Source organism: Rattus norvegicus, chromosome 10, assembly GCF_036323735.1.
Source record: "Rattus norvegicus strain BN/NHsdMcwi chromosome 10, GRCr8, whole genome shotgun sequence".
NCBI classification, from domain to species: Eukaryota; Metazoa; Chordata; class Mammalia; order Rodentia; family Muridae; genus Rattus; species Rattus norvegicus.
The window spans coordinates 90,976,637-90,995,000 of NC_086028.1; the positions used below are offsets into that span (position 1 = coordinate 90,976,637).

Genomic DNA, 18,364 nt, shown 5'->3' on the forward strand with positions numbered 1-18,364 from the left:
TTTAAATGGCTTTAGGTCTCACAGCGCTCGTTTCTAGCTGAGCCCCTTGGGCGGGTTTCCTCCTGTAACTGTTACTTACAGATCTCAGTTTTGCTAGTCATAAAACAATGTAACAGTGTCCCCCTCCCCCCAGTTAAAAGGCTGGTGTGGGGATTTAAGAAATACCACTTGCATAGGGTCTATGAGATGATCGCTAGGAACAATCACTTGCATATTTTGATAGTACATAAGGATTAGTAGAGGGGGATAGACTTACACAGATGTCTTTGGTATATTTAGGAAAACCATTTGTATATTTAGGAAAAACTGCTGTGGTCTGCAAATGACCTTTAAAAAAAAATAACAGAACTTGCAAGGGAAAAACGAGGTCGGGACAGCCCTCTCGAAATGTATCCAACCTTAGAACCTCAGCACTCACAAAAACAGTGTCAAAATTAATGAAATACTGGACTTCTTTTTTTTTTTTTTTTTTTTTTGGTTCTTTTTTTTCGGAGCTGGGGATCGAACCCAGGGCCTTGCGCTTCCTAGGTAAGCGCTCTACCACTGAGCTAAATCCCCAGCCCCGAAATACTGGACTTCTTAAGCCTCAACTTCCACAAACATTTTTGTGCTGCATCCTGGCCCTGGGTCCTTGGGTTATGACTTTAGACAGGAAGGTCTGGGAGGCTGGTCAAAATGAAACAGTTATCTTAAAGAGTAGCCAAGGGCCAGGGAGATAAATCAGCTGGCAAAGGGTTTGCTGGACAAGCAGGAGGGCCTGAGTTTGATCCCCCAAATCTATGTAAAAAGTTAAGCATGGTGACTTGCTTGTAATCTTGGTGCTGGAGAGGCAGAGTCAGGCAGATATCCCAGGGTTTACAGTGCTTGCCAAGTCTAAATTAATCGGACAGCCTTAGGTACTGGTGGGAGACCCAATCTCAAAAACCAAGGTGAATGGATGGTATCTTAGCAGTGACACCCAAGGATGATCTCCAGGTGTTACACACACATGCACACATGTGCACATACATGACATACACGAGAACAGCATTCTTTTTTTTTTTTTTTTTTTTTTTTTGGTTCTTTTTTCCGGAGCTGGGGACCGAACCCAGGGCCTTGCGCTTCCTAGGTAAGCGCTCTACCACTGAGCTAAATCCCCAGCCCCGAGAACAGCATTCTTAACTAGTTCATCTTTTTAGTACAAAAAGAAATGCCTTCATAGCTTATCCAATTGCACTGCAGGAAAGCTTGTCAGGAGGAAACACACTGGTTCTTAGTATAAGCCACTCCCCAGGGCAGCTGAAGAAGACAGCTGTGTGCACTCTGTGATTTTCCTTAAGACCTTCAGAAAGCTCAGGATGCTGTACTGAAGGAGTAGATACACTGAGAAAGCTTGCCCCTGGATGTTTCAGATCATTAATGTGCTAGGAAAAAATACTGCTCAGGAACCAACAGGACTTCTGGAACTTGACTGTTTGCCCATGGCCTGTTTAAGGAACTCATCTTTGAGAGAGAGAGAGAGAGAGAGAGAGAGAGAGAGAGAGAGAGAGAGAGTTTGTACTGAGCACGTAGTACTTGCTAGGTGTTGTGGTAGGACCTAAATATAAATCCTGTGGCTTAATCTGCATATAAACCTAATAAAGTATCCTGACCTCTGAGGCTCAGGGCCATTAAGTAACATCCCCGAGATCACAAGTTTTAATTAACAAACCAAAGTATCCTTCCTGAAGTCCATCCCTATATACAGCCCCACCCTCTGGATTATACTCCATTTCTAAGAATAGATGGAGGTCAGAGAGAAGAAAGGTATCTATGGCTACTATCATAATGAGCAGAATTGCACTCCTCACCACAAAGCACTAACATCTACTCTCATTTAATCCTCACAACAGGTATCATTAACACCATTCCACATTCCAGAAAACCAAAGCCCAAAGGACTTCTAATCAGGTGAAGGTAAAGCCAGATCCCAACATAGCCCTGCCTAATTCTACACTGGGTGTTTCTTCTCTATTCCGGTTACTTTTGTGTCTTTATGTTTAAAGACAGTTTTCACTGAAAGTTGGGGAGCCTGCCTCCTTGTTTGTTTGTTTGTTTGTTTGTTTTTAAAAATAAAAGCTGCACCAGCTGGGTGTGCCCACCCTCTCCTTCACTCACACTGTGTACACACTCCAAATACAAGTTCACGCATGCACACGTGCACATGGACAGATTTGCATATGTACCCCACAAGTGCACACACAAAATAGTCACATATATGTGCACACAAACACATGCGAATCCACATCCTGCCACCAGCAATTCTTATGGGGACAGTTTATCAAACCTTCCTCTTAGCACAGAAATAAAGGTCATCTTGTGAGCTTCATTGTTTTTATATATACTTTTTCTTTTTTACTATTTAAATTTGCCATTTAAATATCTCAGAAGGGCTGGATATTTTGGGAACACACCTTTAATCCCAGTACTGGAGGCAAGGAGGGAATATTGAGTCTTGGCAGTTCAAGACCACCATAGACTGCATATCAAGAATTGTTTTTTAAAAAGCCCTAAAAATCTTTATGAATAGACAAATATCACAGATGATATTCTTTAATTATCATGGTGATGGCTATACTTTTAAAAGACAAACATTGGATCTGATGATATAGTTTAATGACAGGATGCTTGGCTAGTATGCATGAAAGGGTCTGGGTTCAGTTCCTAGCACCAAAATAAATAGGTAGACAGACAGACAGATAGTGTCGAGACAATATGGAAAACTTGGGAGCCTCCCTCATACACTGTGTGAATATAAGTGACACAGCTACTTTGGAAAATAACCTTGAAGTTACTCAGACGATTAAACAGTTGCCAGCTGATCAAGCAATTCCACTGCTAGGTAACAGCAAGGAGACATGGGAACATGTCTACACGAAAACTTGTACACAGCCACTGTACTGAATGCCATTCCTCTATCCCTCGTTAGGCCAGCCAATGTCATAAGCACTGAAGGCCTGAGATTGTCAGGGGTGTGAAGCATCATCCTCATACATTGTTGGCAGAGCATAAAAGTGCAACCATTGTGGGAAAACTGTTGGGCAGCTCCTCATTTTACCAGTCTAAGTGGGGCACGATGATGCATGCTTTCTGTGTTAACACTTGAGAGAAAGAGGCTGGCAGATCTCTGAATTTGAGACCAGCCTGGTCTATAGAGTGAGTTCTAGGACAGCTAGGGCTACACAGAAAACCAAAAAAAAAAAAAAAAAAAAAAAAAAAAAAAAAAAAAAAAAAGGGGAAACAAAGAAACAGAGAAACAGAAACAAAGAAAGAAAGAGAGAAAGAAACAAAGAAACAAAGAAAGAAAGAGAAACAAAGAAAGTTACTGTTCCATGACCTTGGTTTCCAATGCAACCTACAGGTTCTTAACCAAGAGACATGAAAGCACCTGCTTCTGAAAACCCTGTCCTCCTTAGTTGCTTTTGGTCGTGGTTTTGTTACAGCAACTGGAGGTAACCAGAACCTTGAGGGTGTGAGGGGAGGGGCTCAGAAAAGCAGAAGCCTGAAAGTAAGATAGGGTGTGGAGAACCGAGGCAGAACTTTGCAGAATGCCCAACGTACTCTAACTCTTAATTTGGATACATGTATTTGTTGAAACTCATTGAATGGCGGTGTAGTGAAGATCTGTCCAGAATTTACCTTATACAATACCAATCTTAATTCTGGTAAGCATGTTTTTACCAGAGATGATGTGTTTGAAATTCTCAACCTTTTTTTTTTTTTCTTTCTTCAATCTGAAAGTAGCACAATTGAGTACACATATTCAGGATGACAGGATCCAGGATCCAGGTTGCTCATTGTACACTTCATATGGAGAGACTGAGTCCTGTGGGGTCACCTAGGAATTTGGATTAACGATGGTAGCAGCATGAACTTGTGACTGTGTGCTTTTCTCTCTCTACTTCCTAGGAACGTGTAAAGACAAAAATCACTCTGGTAGCAGGAGGCTATCAAGCAATAAGATCTTGGTTCCAAATACTACCTCCCACTGAAAGGAAGCACTGACAAACAAGATGGTTAGGGGTGATGTAAGCAAGCCACAAGATGGACCTGGAAGATGTTGGGAGGGACTCAGGCTAAACCTAGAACAATGTCAGCAAGCTACTAAATAATAGTGTTGATAGATTACAGCCAACAAAATAGAAACATATAAGTCTCTCTCTCTCTCTCACACACACACACACACACACACACACACACACACACACACACACACACACACACACTAGTGGATAAGAGAAATCTTTGCTGTTACTACTAGCAACCCCAATTGGTGAGTGATATAGTTAGAAAATCATCAATGGAAGCCAAAACTCATGGGTAAACTTTAGATGGGAAGGGCATATTTACATAATCTTAAAATATCTTCCCACAAATACATATTTAAACACCAAGGTGGGGGAGAGTAACTCTACTGTGGAGAATCTGGGCAGAGACCATCTCAACCAAGTAATGACATTCAATGCCATCAATATTAAGTGACATCCCATCACACGTCTCATAAAGGGACAGTTAATATTATTTTAGTGCCTCAGCCTAAATTTAATCAGGAAGACATACTGGACAAATGCAATTAGAAGGATACATTGTGAAAAAAAACTGATCCTCGAGTTTATTTATTTAATTATATATTTTTTAAAGAGATGGGATCTCACTATGTAACCTTGGCTGGCCTAGAACTTCCTATGCTGACCAGGCTGCCCTTGAACTTGAAGAGATCCTCCTGCCTCAACTAGGATTAAAGGTGTTGTACTACCACAAGCTGGCCTGGTCCTCAAGTTTAAAAGCATGATAAGAACAAGAAAGACAAAGACCCAGGAACTGGTCAGGTTACAAAAAAAGGGTGAATCCATGTCATAACTGATAACTGTGCATGATTCTAGACCTGAGCCTGGATTAGGCTTCAAACAACTATAAAGGAAGCCATTAGAGCAACGGATGGAATTTGAATATGAATTATTGACTAGCCAGTAATAGTGAACCAAGTTTAAATTCTCTGATTCTGTTAACATCCAGAGGCTACATGATGGGATGTCCTGTGTTTTAGGACCGTAGGATTAAACTAGTTAGCAGTAGAAAAGCATTATGTCCCTAACTTATTTTCAAGCTTCTCAGAAAACTATCAATCTGCCTATGTCTGTATCTTGTACATCTGCCTGTCTTCTACATGCATATCTATCTTTTGTCTGTCTGTAGAGAGAAAGCACATGCAGCAGAATGGACTGGCAAGAATGGGGTTGTGAAGAAGGCCTTTCTATGACTCTCACAAACTTTCTGTAAGTTTGGAATTATGTCAAAATACAAAGTTACCCAACAGTGATAGAAAAACTGCCAGAGAATACTCCCTGGGGCTCACTGGAGCTCCTGCTTCTCTGGCAGCAAAGGCACTGGCAGCTTTTGCCCTAGACTATCTTCTGAAGAATGGTTGAGTAACGAAAAGTATTGAGGGGTTGGGGATTTAGCTCAGCAGTAGAGCGCTTGCCTAGCAAGCGCAAGGCCCTGGGTTCGGTCCCCAGCTCCGAAAAAAAAAAAAAAAAAGAAAAGAAAAGAAAGAAAAAAAAAGAGTATTGAAAGATGGAGATTACATTTCCTTCTGGAATAAAAGACAGGTTGGTTCTGTTGAATGAGCATAATGATATAATTTCTCCCTCTGCAAAGGGTGGGCAAGTTTGGTCACAGCTTATTATAAAAATGTAGATTTCCCCAGCTCAAGATTGGTCAGTTTTGAGGCACACCTATTATACACATAGTATCTACCTGGACCTATTGTATACACAGTATTGTATATATAGTATCTACCTGGACCTATTGTATACACAGTATTGTACACATAGTATCTACCTGGACCTATTGTATACACAGTATTGTATATATAGTATCTACCTGGACCTATTGTATACACAGTATTGTATATATATAGTATCTACCTGGACCCCTCCATGGTACTCTTGTGAGACTTTGGGAGCAAGAGGGACTGATACAATGTCACACTTTATGCAACCTGGTGTGCCATGAATAACAATATTCTTTGTTTCTAATGCAGGAGTTTTGTGTCTGCTGCCAGCATCCCCACACTAATAGATATATTAGCTTGCAAACAGGGCAAGTCTTGAAACTTCTTTTAGAAACAGGAGAGATGAGACAAACAAGTGGTCTGGGGAGGTGATCCAGCTGGTAAAGTGCTTGCCATGTAAGCCTGAGGATCTGAGTTCAATCCCTAGATGTCATGTAAAGAAGTGGAGTGCATATAACAATACTATGCTGGGTGTAGTGGCACATGTCTTCAATCCAAACACTCCACAGCAAAGGCAGGAGGATCTCGGTGAGTTCAAGACCAACCTGGTCTACATAGAGAGTCCCAGGCCAGGCAAGGGACTGTCTCTAAAAAACAAACAATAAATAAATCAACCTCAGGGTTTATTATAAATAATGTCATCGAGAGCTGGAGACAGGCAGTTCCCTGGGTCTCATCGGCCAGCCAGCCTAGAATAACAGGTGAGTTCCAGGCCAGCAACAGACCCTGTCTCAGAAACCAAGATGGACAGTGTCTGAAGATTGGTGACCATTGGCTTACACACACAGAGAGAGAGAGAGAGAGAGAGAGAGAGAGAGAGAGAGAGAGAGAGAGGGAGGGAGGAGAGGGAAGAGAGAGAGAGAGAGAGAGAGAGAGAGAGAGAGAGAGAGAGAGAGAGAGAGAGGACTACTTTGATAGTCTGTGGCCATGGGTTTGTGGATTTGTGGGTTTGCAGAGTTAACTTTTCCTAGTGAGATCTAACCAGGAAAATGAGTCCACCCGAGTCCACTTTTGTAAATCAGTGGTGAGTCTGTTGGGCTTAATTTATATCAGCAGGAGTGGGAGGTTACCTAGCAGGAGTTGGTGTGACCCCAAGCAATTTCTACACTAAAAGTCTTACCCTAGCACAGGTGATGATCTCCTAACTGGTACACAGATGGCTTCCCACTCAGCAGTCTAGAGAGAAGTTCAGAAAGCAATGGAAGGAGAACCGGTAACAAAGAAGGGGCAAAGGCAGGTGGGAACAGGGGCTTAACCACCACCAAGAAGCAAAGGTTAGAACCGTAATGACAATAACGCTTTCTGGGGGACTTCCTACTTAGTTCTTAGCATATGTGTTTCCATAAAACAGAGACCCAAAAGAAGTTGCTCAACTGGGCTGAAAGGTAATTGTGTCCAGAGACTGGCTTTGATATTCTTTGTCTCTGGTAGCCAGTAACTCTGTTGTGGGATCCATGGTAGAGGACAAGTGGGCGTGCCTTTCAGTTGATTCTACAACAAAGAAGCTTCTATTTGGTTCAGTTGTTACTCTGTGTATTTTTGAAACAGGGTCTCACTTTGTAGACCCAGCTGGCGTGGAACTCACAGAGATCTGCCTGCCTCTGCCTTCTGAGTGCAGGGTGAACACTCCACACCCCGCTAGCTTCTTGAGATACTGTTTCATTCTGTAGTCAAGGCTGATCTAAACCTTATGATCCTCTTGCCTCATCCTCCGGAGCGCTATAATTACAAGTGGGTGCCACCATCCCTGGCTTGAAATAGTCTTACTTTCCTGTGGTACACTGGTAGAGAGAATGTGAACTTTCATGAAACCCTCTTGCAGGCATGTCTAACCTTTTCACAGTGTGATAAGATGTTGTCATCTACAAGGTTCATGCTTTTTTTTTTTCTTTTAAAGATACACGCTCACAAATCTTATAATGTTTTAAGTAAGTTTACAATTTTAATTTTATATTAGGTTAGAGTCAAACTAGCCTTTAGCACATGTGACCCACAAGTAGCAGGTTAGATAAACCACGAATGTTTGTCCAATTTTTACATTAAAATCTTTGCTCCCATGGTAAAGAATTTAGGAAGCATTTGAGTGACAACTCTGAGAACTTATACAGCAATAGATAACTTAGACAATTTTTCATAGCAATAGCAAAATCCCCGAATATTTATGGAGAAAGGAGACTTACTTAACTTATCGTTTTGGAGCCTGCAAGTCCATATAGACTTGCGCTGGCTCTAAGTAGGGCCTGCCTGGCTGCATTACAATATGGCAGATGGTGTCAGTGTGGAGTGTAAAGGGAAGAGACGAGGCAGGAAGCTGGAGGCCAAGATCTGTCTCGATTTTTCTATAATTACTCACTTTCAGGGCCAGCGAGTTGGCTCAGCAGGTAAAGGCATTTGCTGTACATGCCTGATGCCCCAAGCTCGATTCCCAGAACTCAAGTAAAAGTGAAAGGAGAGAACCAACTCCACAGAGTTGTCCTCTGACCTTCACACATGCACTGAGGAACAGGCATTTACACATGATCACATACATTCATAAATACATGCTAGTAATAAATTTAAAAAAATTAAAAACAACTCACCTTCATGAGAATTCCTTTACTTTGCAAGATCAGCTTTAGTTCCTTCCACGGGCTCTGTACCTAGTGAGCCCACTTCCCCTCACCAGGCCCCAGCTCTTATGGGTTATACCACCTCCCATTGCTGCCTCCCACACTGAGGACCAAGATTCTGCTGCATGAGACTTTTGGGACTCGTGATTCTCAATCTACATTCGATCCAAAGCAACAGGAATAAGCCCTTAAAGAAGACTCAAGGACACGTCCCAGGACAGCCAAGGCTACACCCTGTCTCAAAAAAACAAAAAAATCAACCAAGCAAATGAAAAGGAAGGCTCAAGGAAAACCTTCATTAACAACATCCAAGGTTAAAGTGAGAAAGTGGATTTCTGAGTGACATAATTCCTCATCAGACATTGAATTCACCAGTCCTAGTGTCTTGTCATTGCCACTCTGCCTTTCCCCCATCTTTGAGACAGGGTCTTACTATATAACCCTGGCCAGTCTGGAACTCCTTATGTAGACCAGGCTAGCCTCAGGATCACAGTGGTCTGCCTGCCTCTCCCTCCCGAATGCTGGGATTAAATGCATGTGCCACCGTGCCTGGCTTGGTTTTTTATTATTGTTGTTGTTCAGTGCTGCCTTAAAATAGTTATTTGGTAACTTCACACAATTGCTTTAAATATTTTTCAAGAATTGTATCTTCTCAAAAATCTAACTTTGTCTTCAGAATGGTTGGTCTAACCTGGGCTATTTGTCCTTTTCTAAAGGTAGACTCGGTTGATTTTCTTTCCTCAAACATACCCTAAAAAGTTCATTTATTTGAAAGAATCTTTTTTATTAAATGTAGTCTTTACTTTCTGGGGGGGGGGGTGGGCAGGGAGGCTGCAAGATGGTTCAACAAATAAAGTTGCTTGCCACCAAGGTTGATGACTTGACTTCCACCCTTGGGACCCACATGGTGGAAGGAGAGACCCCCCAATCCCATAAACCGTCTTCTGACTTCCACACACACACTGTGGCAAGCATGGACATGAGTGGGCACACATGCGTGCACACTCCTCTTACAAAACAAAACAGTATTTCATAGAATCCAGTTGAGGAAGTGTTATTCTATAAAGATCCCCAGCAACTAAGGAAATCAGACCAAATTAATCAATGTAAGATAGTTTAAAGGGTTTTGAAGGAAAGATGGCAGAAATGGATTTGAGAAATGCAAAGAAAATGAAATTTTTCACAGGGCGTGGTGGTGCACACCTGTGGCCCCAGCACTCAGGAGATGGACGCACAAGGATCATTTTCCAAAAGCAGCCAAGCAAACAAAACTAATCTAAAGGTTCTGCTCCTGTACCCCAAGTAGCATTCTATAGGGCAAAGGGCTTGCTTCCGTGGCAGACATTAGGGCAGCCCTGAATTATGTAATGCCTCATAATCTGGGCAGGTGAGGTCCACCAATCCTCCTAACACTTCTTTAGCCTGTGTCTCCTGTCAAGTACTGTCCGTTTTCACAGTTGAGTAAAAACAAACATGTTTGTTTAGGACAATTAAGGTCAATGATTTGTTTGTTTGTCCCCAAGTCCAAAGGTTAGGCATGCGCTACAGAAGGGCTACACAGAGAAGAAAGGAACAGATATGACAAAGACTCCAAGGCCTGGGGCTCATGTTCAATGATAGAGCATTTGTTTACTGTGCAGAAAGCCCTAAGTCAAACACCCAATAACACACACACACACGCACACACACACACACACACACGCACGCACGCACTCAGCTTCAAAACTAACCTGCCTTGGCTACCATAGTGGTTTCTAGGCTAGCCATTGGCCATAGCAAGACCCTGTCTTGAACAAAACAAAATAAAGATCACAAAAGCAAAACATGACTAAGGGTCTCAGACAATATCTTTTATTTTTAATTAGTAAGGAGATACGATTAATAATTTGCTATTAGAATATCGTGTACAATCAGCACAGAGCCGTCCTACCCTAAGATCTGTTATAAGTACCATAAAAACTAGGACCAGAAAAATAAAACGTGAAGTAAGATGCTTTTTTAAAAAAGCATTGGGGTTGGGGATTTAGCTCAGTGGTAGAGCGCTTGCCTAGCAAACGCAAGGCCCTGGGTTCGGTCCCCAGCTCCGAAAAAAAAGAAAAAGAAAAAGAAAAAAAAAGCATCAAGTAAGTTTTATAGTGTCTTACTTCTCTGGAGCTCAGAAAGCTGTGTGCCAGCACACCTGTCAGAGGAGCCCACACTGAGGACCCAGCCCCCTGGGACTTAACAGTTCGACAGTGCTGTGAACACTGACTTAGGTGAGACTTTTATGAGAGACATCCTATATCCAACAGGCCCTTAATATCCTGTGTGTTACAACGTAAGTGCTGGCTGCCCTTCCCTGTCTGGCTATTCTGGGACTATAAAAAGGAAATGCTTTTGTCACAAACAGGAACTTTATTTATTTATGTAACTTTGGACAGGTAAAGGCATGAGAGACATGTGCTTTTCTCGTGACTGTTTGACAGCTCAGATCCTAAATGGAACCAGAATTTCCTAAAGGGCAAACCTGATATTGTAAAATTTATTCTATTCCAATTTTCGATGTGCCGTCTCAGGATCATTCTCCCGTCGCTTATACTTTCTTTGTCAAGCTGTCAAAACAGTAACTTCCTACTTAGGTTATATTCATATGAACACACAAAGTGCTTTTTATTAGATTTACTTTGGGCTGAATTAGATGGTATCTTTTAGAAGGGATGCATCATTTGTACATCAGTGAGGAGGCTGGCCTGGGGGCAGATCCCTGAAAGGGTGGCTTCCTGATGCTGGGTCATCTTTTGTTTCTACAAGGCAATGTTACATGGGCACAACCTCCACCCAGCTCTCTGTCTGGGCCCTAGCTCACCTCAACTGTGGGCTTGCTTTTGTCTTACACAGTCTCTGTCTCTATTATAGAGACTGTACACACACACACACACACACACACACACACAGAGAGAGAGAGAGAGAGAGAGAGAGAGAGAGAGAGAGAGAGAACAGTAAGAAGGCTGAGCCACATGCTATCTCCAACGCTAGCGTCTCACACAGGTCAGATCTTTAAAGATGGGGATGTAAATAGAGCTGTCATGTCTGGTCTACTGTCAAAGAGGTCATCTGACACTCATCGTACAAATGGGGCAGAATTAAAGATGGGAGTCGTAGAGAGATGGGGGAAGGGAACCGATGTGCAGAAATGACCAGAAACACTGGTAGTAGCCCTTGCTTCCTCCCCACCCCCAAATTCTGGTTAGGATTAGATTTGGTGTCACAGATTTTCCAGAAATCACTAGAGAAGAAATCACCTACAACCCAGATTCTGTCTTCTGGGTTTGCTGCTTATGGAGAAGGCGCAGGCTTTGCCTGGGACCTTATATTTTTTTTAGGACAGCAGTCACTCTCACATCTGCCAGCACCAGAGGAAATTGATGGTAACCGACTGTCTAGGTGCTTTTGTTAGCGCCTCTTCTCTGCTGCGCTGGGTTACACAATTACCAGAGCCCTTGAGAATGCTTATTGTCAATAAGAGTAATTTCACATCCCATCCATTTAGTGAAGCGATGTGAAAATTGATCTCGGGTTCTGTGCTGAGACGGGAACCGAACGAAGCTCAGGCTACAAACGCCTTGGAAATAAACATGTGACCCTCGCCGTTTTCATTAGGTATCGCTGTCTCCCGGCCCCTAGGGAAATGAACTCAAGTCCAGCTGTCTTCCTGCGCAAGTTCAGATGTGTTCCCAATCTGGTGGAGTCAGCTGTCATCTTCGTTTATTGTTAAATTTTGTCGTGGTTGTCATGAGGGTTGGCGGCCCTGAGGAGGATGATTCTCTGCTTTATCCGCAGACAGGGGAACAACGTAATTTGACACTGACTGCCAAGGAGGTTCTTCCAATTCAGCTTATTGTCTGAGTCCTTTTTTATTTGGTTTCAAAAGTCTCTTCAAAAGGGCAGCAAAATTAGCCTTAAATAGTATTTCTTGGATCGCCTTTAACGGCGGTGATAAGAAGAAAGCGTCTAGTCTTGGCAGAAGTGGTTTCATTATAACTTGTTTTTATCTCGACAGAATAAGCAAGGGACTTCAAGATGTGTTTTCATTACGGCTAAGGAGCAAGTTACAGCTGATATCTTCGTCAAAGAAAGAGCGATCTGCAAACTCTATTATTGTGTCTCTCTTTTGCTTTCTGCTTGCAAAGCAAAGAGATTTTGTTTGGCCTTTGTTGTTTTTAAAGAAAACTCCTGTTTCAGTTAATGCAACATGTCAACAGGAATTTGCATTTCCAGGAGCAGGAGAGATGACTGGATGCTTAAGAGCCCTGGCTGCTCTTCCAGAAGACCCAAGTTTAGTTCCCAGTACCTACAAGGCAACTCCCAGGATCTGACACCCTCCTCTGGCCTCTACGGGCAACCTGCACATACATGGTGCGAACCAACATAGATGATTCACTCCCACGCGCATAAATACAAATACCGTTTTTAGAAACTGCGTTTCCAGAAGTTCTATCTTTCACCGAAAGGATCCGATCTTTTCATAAAATGACTGCATGCAAAGGACTTTTGTATAAAAAAATTAACTATAGTCAAGACGAAACTCTTTAACCTAACAATGAACCTTGGAAGCAGAAGGTAAGATAAAGTCAGAACAACTGTTATTTTCTGTTTTCCTTCTTGACAGGTGACATTAAGCTGACATTGAGCTACAGACATGACATCATCCGTGGAGTATACCCAATGCCAAACATACTGAGTTCTTTTGGCCAAAAGGGAGGGCTTGTGCAGACAGACAGACACGGGCTCTGGAGCTCCAGAGTTGGCCTATGTCTGAAGACAAACAGGTCAAAGCACATTGGAGTTACACAACTCCTGCAGATGCCCAGCCTCCTCCCTCGGGCCAGCTGGAGAGTTTACGTCTGTCAATTGCTTCCTTCAGGGCCTGGCTCAAGACTCACTTCCTGCAGGAGCTGGTCTTTTCCTAACCCGCCTCCTTCAGCCCTGCTGCACATCTGCTCACGCTCATCTCACACTCGGTTCTGCTCTGCCAGGCCCTGTCTGCATTTTCCCTCACTCTCAGTTTCTTCTCCGCTTCTATCTTTATGGCTTAAGGGGGGGGGGAGTAATATCTTATACTTGGACAATTTTATACAAGCAACACACTATATCTTGATCCTATCCACCCCCAGCTTCCTCCCCTTCTCCCCCAAGCACCCTAACATGTCCTCACTTCATGTCCTCACCCTTTTTTTCCTTTATTTAACAACAACCCACTGAGTCTAATTAGCGCTGCCTGTTGGAATCTGGACTGGTTGGTCTGCTTGGTCTCGTGAGGGTCTTGTGCGAACACCCAGAGCTGTCGAGTCCTGAGTCCGAGGGCCAGGTCATGTTCAGAAGACAACGTTGCACAGCACACTCCTCCCCATCCTCTGGTTCATGAGCTCCTTGTGATCCCTCTTCTGAGGTGCTCCCTGATCCTGGGGTAGGTAGGTCTCATGTAGACGGCTCATTTGGGGCTGAGCTCGAACCCATCCCTTAGTCTCAGCACTTGGCCTGTTGTGTGTTTGCAATGACTGCTGCTCCCTGCATAAAAAACCCTCCTCTGACCAAGGTTGAGCGTGGCACTACTAACCTATGTATAAACATAACTATTTTAATTTTGGTTGTGAGCCTAGCCTTTAACCTTTGAGCCATCTCTCCAGCCCAAACATAACTATTTTAGAACTATTTTGACAACATGTTGCAGCAAAACAACCATGGCCGATTTCCCTCAGAGTGCGGTGGCCTCCTTACCCATGGGCTTTTGACTAGGATTAAGGGACGGAAGGTCTCCAATCTGATCCCATCTTCCGCTCCTTTTGAGCAAATCTGCACGAATACAGAGCTAAGCAGATCCTAGGCTGTCAGTCAAGGAGAAGGTTTTGCAGTTTTTGTGTTGGGGTGGGTCCTCCTTTGTCTCTGGTCCCAGAAACCAGACCCACCGCTTACTCATCCCAGGACTCTCCAGTCTGCTCTGTTGATGGTACGCTACCTGGCTGTGATCCAGAAACACACCCCAAGTCTCTCCCCAGTGACCTACATTATGTGGAGTCTCCCCATCTCCCTTTGTTGGTGGTGGTTGGTTTTTGTTTGTTTTGGTGACAGGGCTTTACTATGTAGCCCAGGCTTGCCAGGAACTTGCTATGAGGTCTAGGATATCTTTGAACCCTCTCTCTGTCTGCTTTAGCCTCTTAAGTGCTAGGATTGAGCCATCATGTCCGTCTGAGTTTTATTATTTGAAAGTTATTCTAGTCCATCTGGGGAGGGTAGGCATGGGAGGAAAATAATATCTGTACATGTAAACGTATCAATTAGGGGGCACAAGATCCGAGATACAGAAGGGTTGATAGAACGAGCAGTCAGAGATGGGGAGAGGAAAATTAGAGCAAAAGCCCTGAATCAAAACTGATTTGAAGAATAGACAAAGGTACGGTTAAACTATCTCAGAAACAGACTCACAATCCTAAGCCAGATATATTGCCTGCAATGCCAGCATTTGAGACGTGGGGATAGGAGGATCAAGAGTTCAACGCCATCCTTGGCTGTATAGCAAGTTGGAGGACAGCCTAGGCTATAGGAGACCCTGCCTCAAAATGAAAGGAAAAGCTGTGATTTGTAAACCTGGTCCCAGGTGTTCTTCTGGCATTGCGCTGGAGAAAGATGAAGCTATAGGATAAACAAAGCAGGCTTTGTTGTTACTGTACTTGCTGTTTCCTGGAACGTCTATTTGATTAAACATGTCATGAGTTTTTCAGTTGTAAGCATACACACACCACATACATACATATGTGCATACACACTCAGCCCGTTTTATGCAGGGGCTCGCCTGAGCGGGAAGCTTGTGGAGCTTCAGATGCTTCTGGTTAAAGGTGCCTCAGTGCTGTCAGACGCTAGCCCTCTACATCTCCCTGCCCTGCTTGGCCTTGACGCATGTAGGGTTTCTCCAAGTTACATTTCTGTTGCCTACTGACAATTCTAGATGCACAGAAGACAATAACTTTGTTTTCTTTGTGCTCATGTATCCATTGTGTTATTTATTTATGTGTGCATGTGCCCACGTGTGCTTGTGTGCACATGTGTGTGCGTGCATGCATGTGTGTGCACGCGTGTGTGAGTACTTGTGTGCACGTGTGTATGCATGTGTGTGTGTGTGCACGTGTGTGTGTGTGTGTGTGTGTGTGTGTGTGTGTGAGTGTATAGAGGTTAGAGATTGATATTGGGTAAAGACTCCCAATTGTTTCTTCACCTGAGCTTGTTGAGACCGGGTCTCTCTGGAGCTAACTGAGTCAGCTAGACTGGCTGTCAGGGAGATCTTGGGATTCCCCAAGCTCTGCCTCCTCAGCCTGGGGATTACAGACACTCCTTGCTACTCAGCTCTGTGTGTGTGTGTGTGTGTGTGTGTGTGTGTGTGTGTGTGTGTGCGCGCTGAGGATACAAACTCCAGTCTTCACGACTGTGTGGCAAGCATTTTACCAACTAAGCCATCTCCCAAGCTCCCCAAACACTGATTTTCCAAAGAGCTTCTAACAGGATTTTGCTTGAGACATGCACTAGTTCGAAGCCATCTTAGTTTGGTCTCCTATTGCTGTGAAGAGACACCATGACCACGGCAACTCTTATAAAGGACACCATTTAGTTGGGGCTGACTTACAGTTGCAGAGGCTCAGTCTTTAACTGTCATAACGAAAAGCATGGCAGCATGCAGGCAGACATTCTGCTGGGGAAGCTGAGAGTTCTGCATCTTGATTCGCAGGCAGCAGGAAAAGGACTAAGCCACTAGGCCTAGCTCGAGCTTATGATACCTCAGAGCCCGCCCCCAGTCAAGCACCTCCTCCAACAAAGCCACACCTACTCCACGGCTACTAATAGTGCTACTCCCTACGGGCCTATGGAGGCCATTTTCTTTCAAATCATCACAAGTACCATGACTGGCCTACCCTGTTACAGAAGCTCAGCCTTGGGGTCAGAGCTATGAAGGTATTATGAATGATAGCCCCATAACAATGATGCAGTGGGATATACCTGTGCTTTTGTTCAACATCCTAGAAGAGAAAACACAGATCCATGATACACAATACTAAGTCATGTAAAACATTGTTTATATTCAAGGAAGTCCACATTGGAGTACCAGTGGAGTGGGGGTACTTGGGTTGCCTCCCTCTGCCAGAAATGGAGCTTTGAGGAAAAGTTGGAATATGATCAGTGGGTATATGTTAATAAGTCTATAGCTACCATGACTGGCAAGGTGTGGCTACCTGGATCCCACTGGATAGCTGTGTCATTCAGAGAGTCTTCTCTGTTTGGTCGGATGCTTGAACATTGTAGGGCTGTGCTCTCACTTTCATGAAGATCTTGCTTCAAGGACCAGAAGGCCGTGAATTGTCAGACTAGGCAGCTGCAACAGAACCAGTCATGGGCGTGGCCACCTTTGTTCACCCTGCTGGGCTGGGTTCCCTAAAACATGATGTGGAAAAATGAGAAAGGACCGAGGAACACACAGGAAAACTGACATGTAGAGTGCTCTGTTCCAGACCTCACACACACACGGTTCCACTGGTCTGTGACCAGGCCTATCTATGCTTTCTCTGCTGACAGGCCTTTGTGTCCCCTGAAGCTGAGGCAGCACTTTGAACAGTGTGGCAGATGCTGCAGCCTTCTCCCGGTATTTCTTTACCACGCTACCTCTGCTGTATAACTACCAACTCTCCATTGCCAGCACCACCATTTCCTTGTCTGGAAACACTCTCTGGCTATTGCTTGATGGGGCTCACCAGAAGGGCCTGAGTGCTGCTCCCCTGAGGGGTCATCGAGAAGCAGGAATGAGGAAGAACCGCATCTCCCTGCCTTCAGGTGGGGCTCCCCTCCTGTGTATTCTGTCTCAGCTTTCAGACTTGCTTACTGAGGTTAGGCTTGAGTTTTCCACAGGAGAGGCTGATTAGGCAACGCATCCTTTATTGGTTATGTCCCCAACACCTTCACACCATAATCTATTTGCACTTGAAACTTACTTCAGAGTTTAGGTTCTTAGCCTAAGTCTCAGCATCTGTCTTTAAACCGTGGAGGTGTTCATTGTTAGGGTGTGAAATGTCCCCTGTGGGCACGTGTATTTGAACACTCAGTCCCTAGGGGGTGGTGCTGTCTTGGAAGCTGTGGGGACACTTGGACATGGGGCTTAGCAGACAAAGGGTACTCATGTGCTTGAGAGCTAAGTTAGAGTTTGGTTGACCTGTTCTAGGCTCAGCGGTTAAGAATGCTCACTTCGAGCCAGGTGATTGTGGCCTATCCCTTTAATCCCAGCACTAGGAAGACAGGGGCAGGCAGATCTCTGAGTTCGAAGCTGGCCTGGTCCACAGAGGGAGTTCCAGGACAGCTAGAGTTACACAGAGAAAGCCTGTCTCAAACAAAACAAAACAAAAACCCACCACCAACAACAAAAAGAGTGCAGAAGACTCTCGTTCAGTTCCCCATCAGCGCTGGGCAGCACAACCCTCTCTACCTCCGGCTTCAGGCAATCCCATGAACGACTTTCTCTGACCTCCAAGGGTACCAGGACTCACCTGAACACACCCACACACAGTCATACAAAGGTATACATGATTAGAAATAATAAAAATAAAGCTTTAAAATAGACGTATAAATCAAATATCTGAACTCTTAGTTCTGAACTAATGAATATGAAGAGAAAATTGTATATTTATAGCTGAAGCACGGAGGGAACGATTGGAACTCAGGAACACTGCTTTGAAACAACACACACACACACACACATTCACACCACATACACACACACTGCACACACATACACACACACACCACACACACACACCACACACATTCACACCGCACACACATACACACACACATACACACACATACACACAAACATACACACACATTCACACCGCACACACATACACACACACACCACACACACACACAT

At 44.0% G+C, this 18,364-nt stretch overlaps 1 long non-coding RNA gene across 1 annotated transcript in view; it reads right to left on the bottom strand.

Annotated features, from left to right (window-relative positions):
• Positions 1-16,502: 16,502 nt before the first annotated feature.
• The window catches only part of LOC134480889 (uncharacterized), a 4,816-nt gene continuing 2,954 nt past the window's right edge, over positions 16,503-18,364 (bottom strand). Inside the window, exon 2 of the long non-coding RNA XR_010055840.1 lies at positions 16,503-16,878. This is a non-coding gene — a long non-coding RNA (uncharacterized LOC134480889). The remainder of the gene's footprint in view (positions 16,879-18,364) is intronic.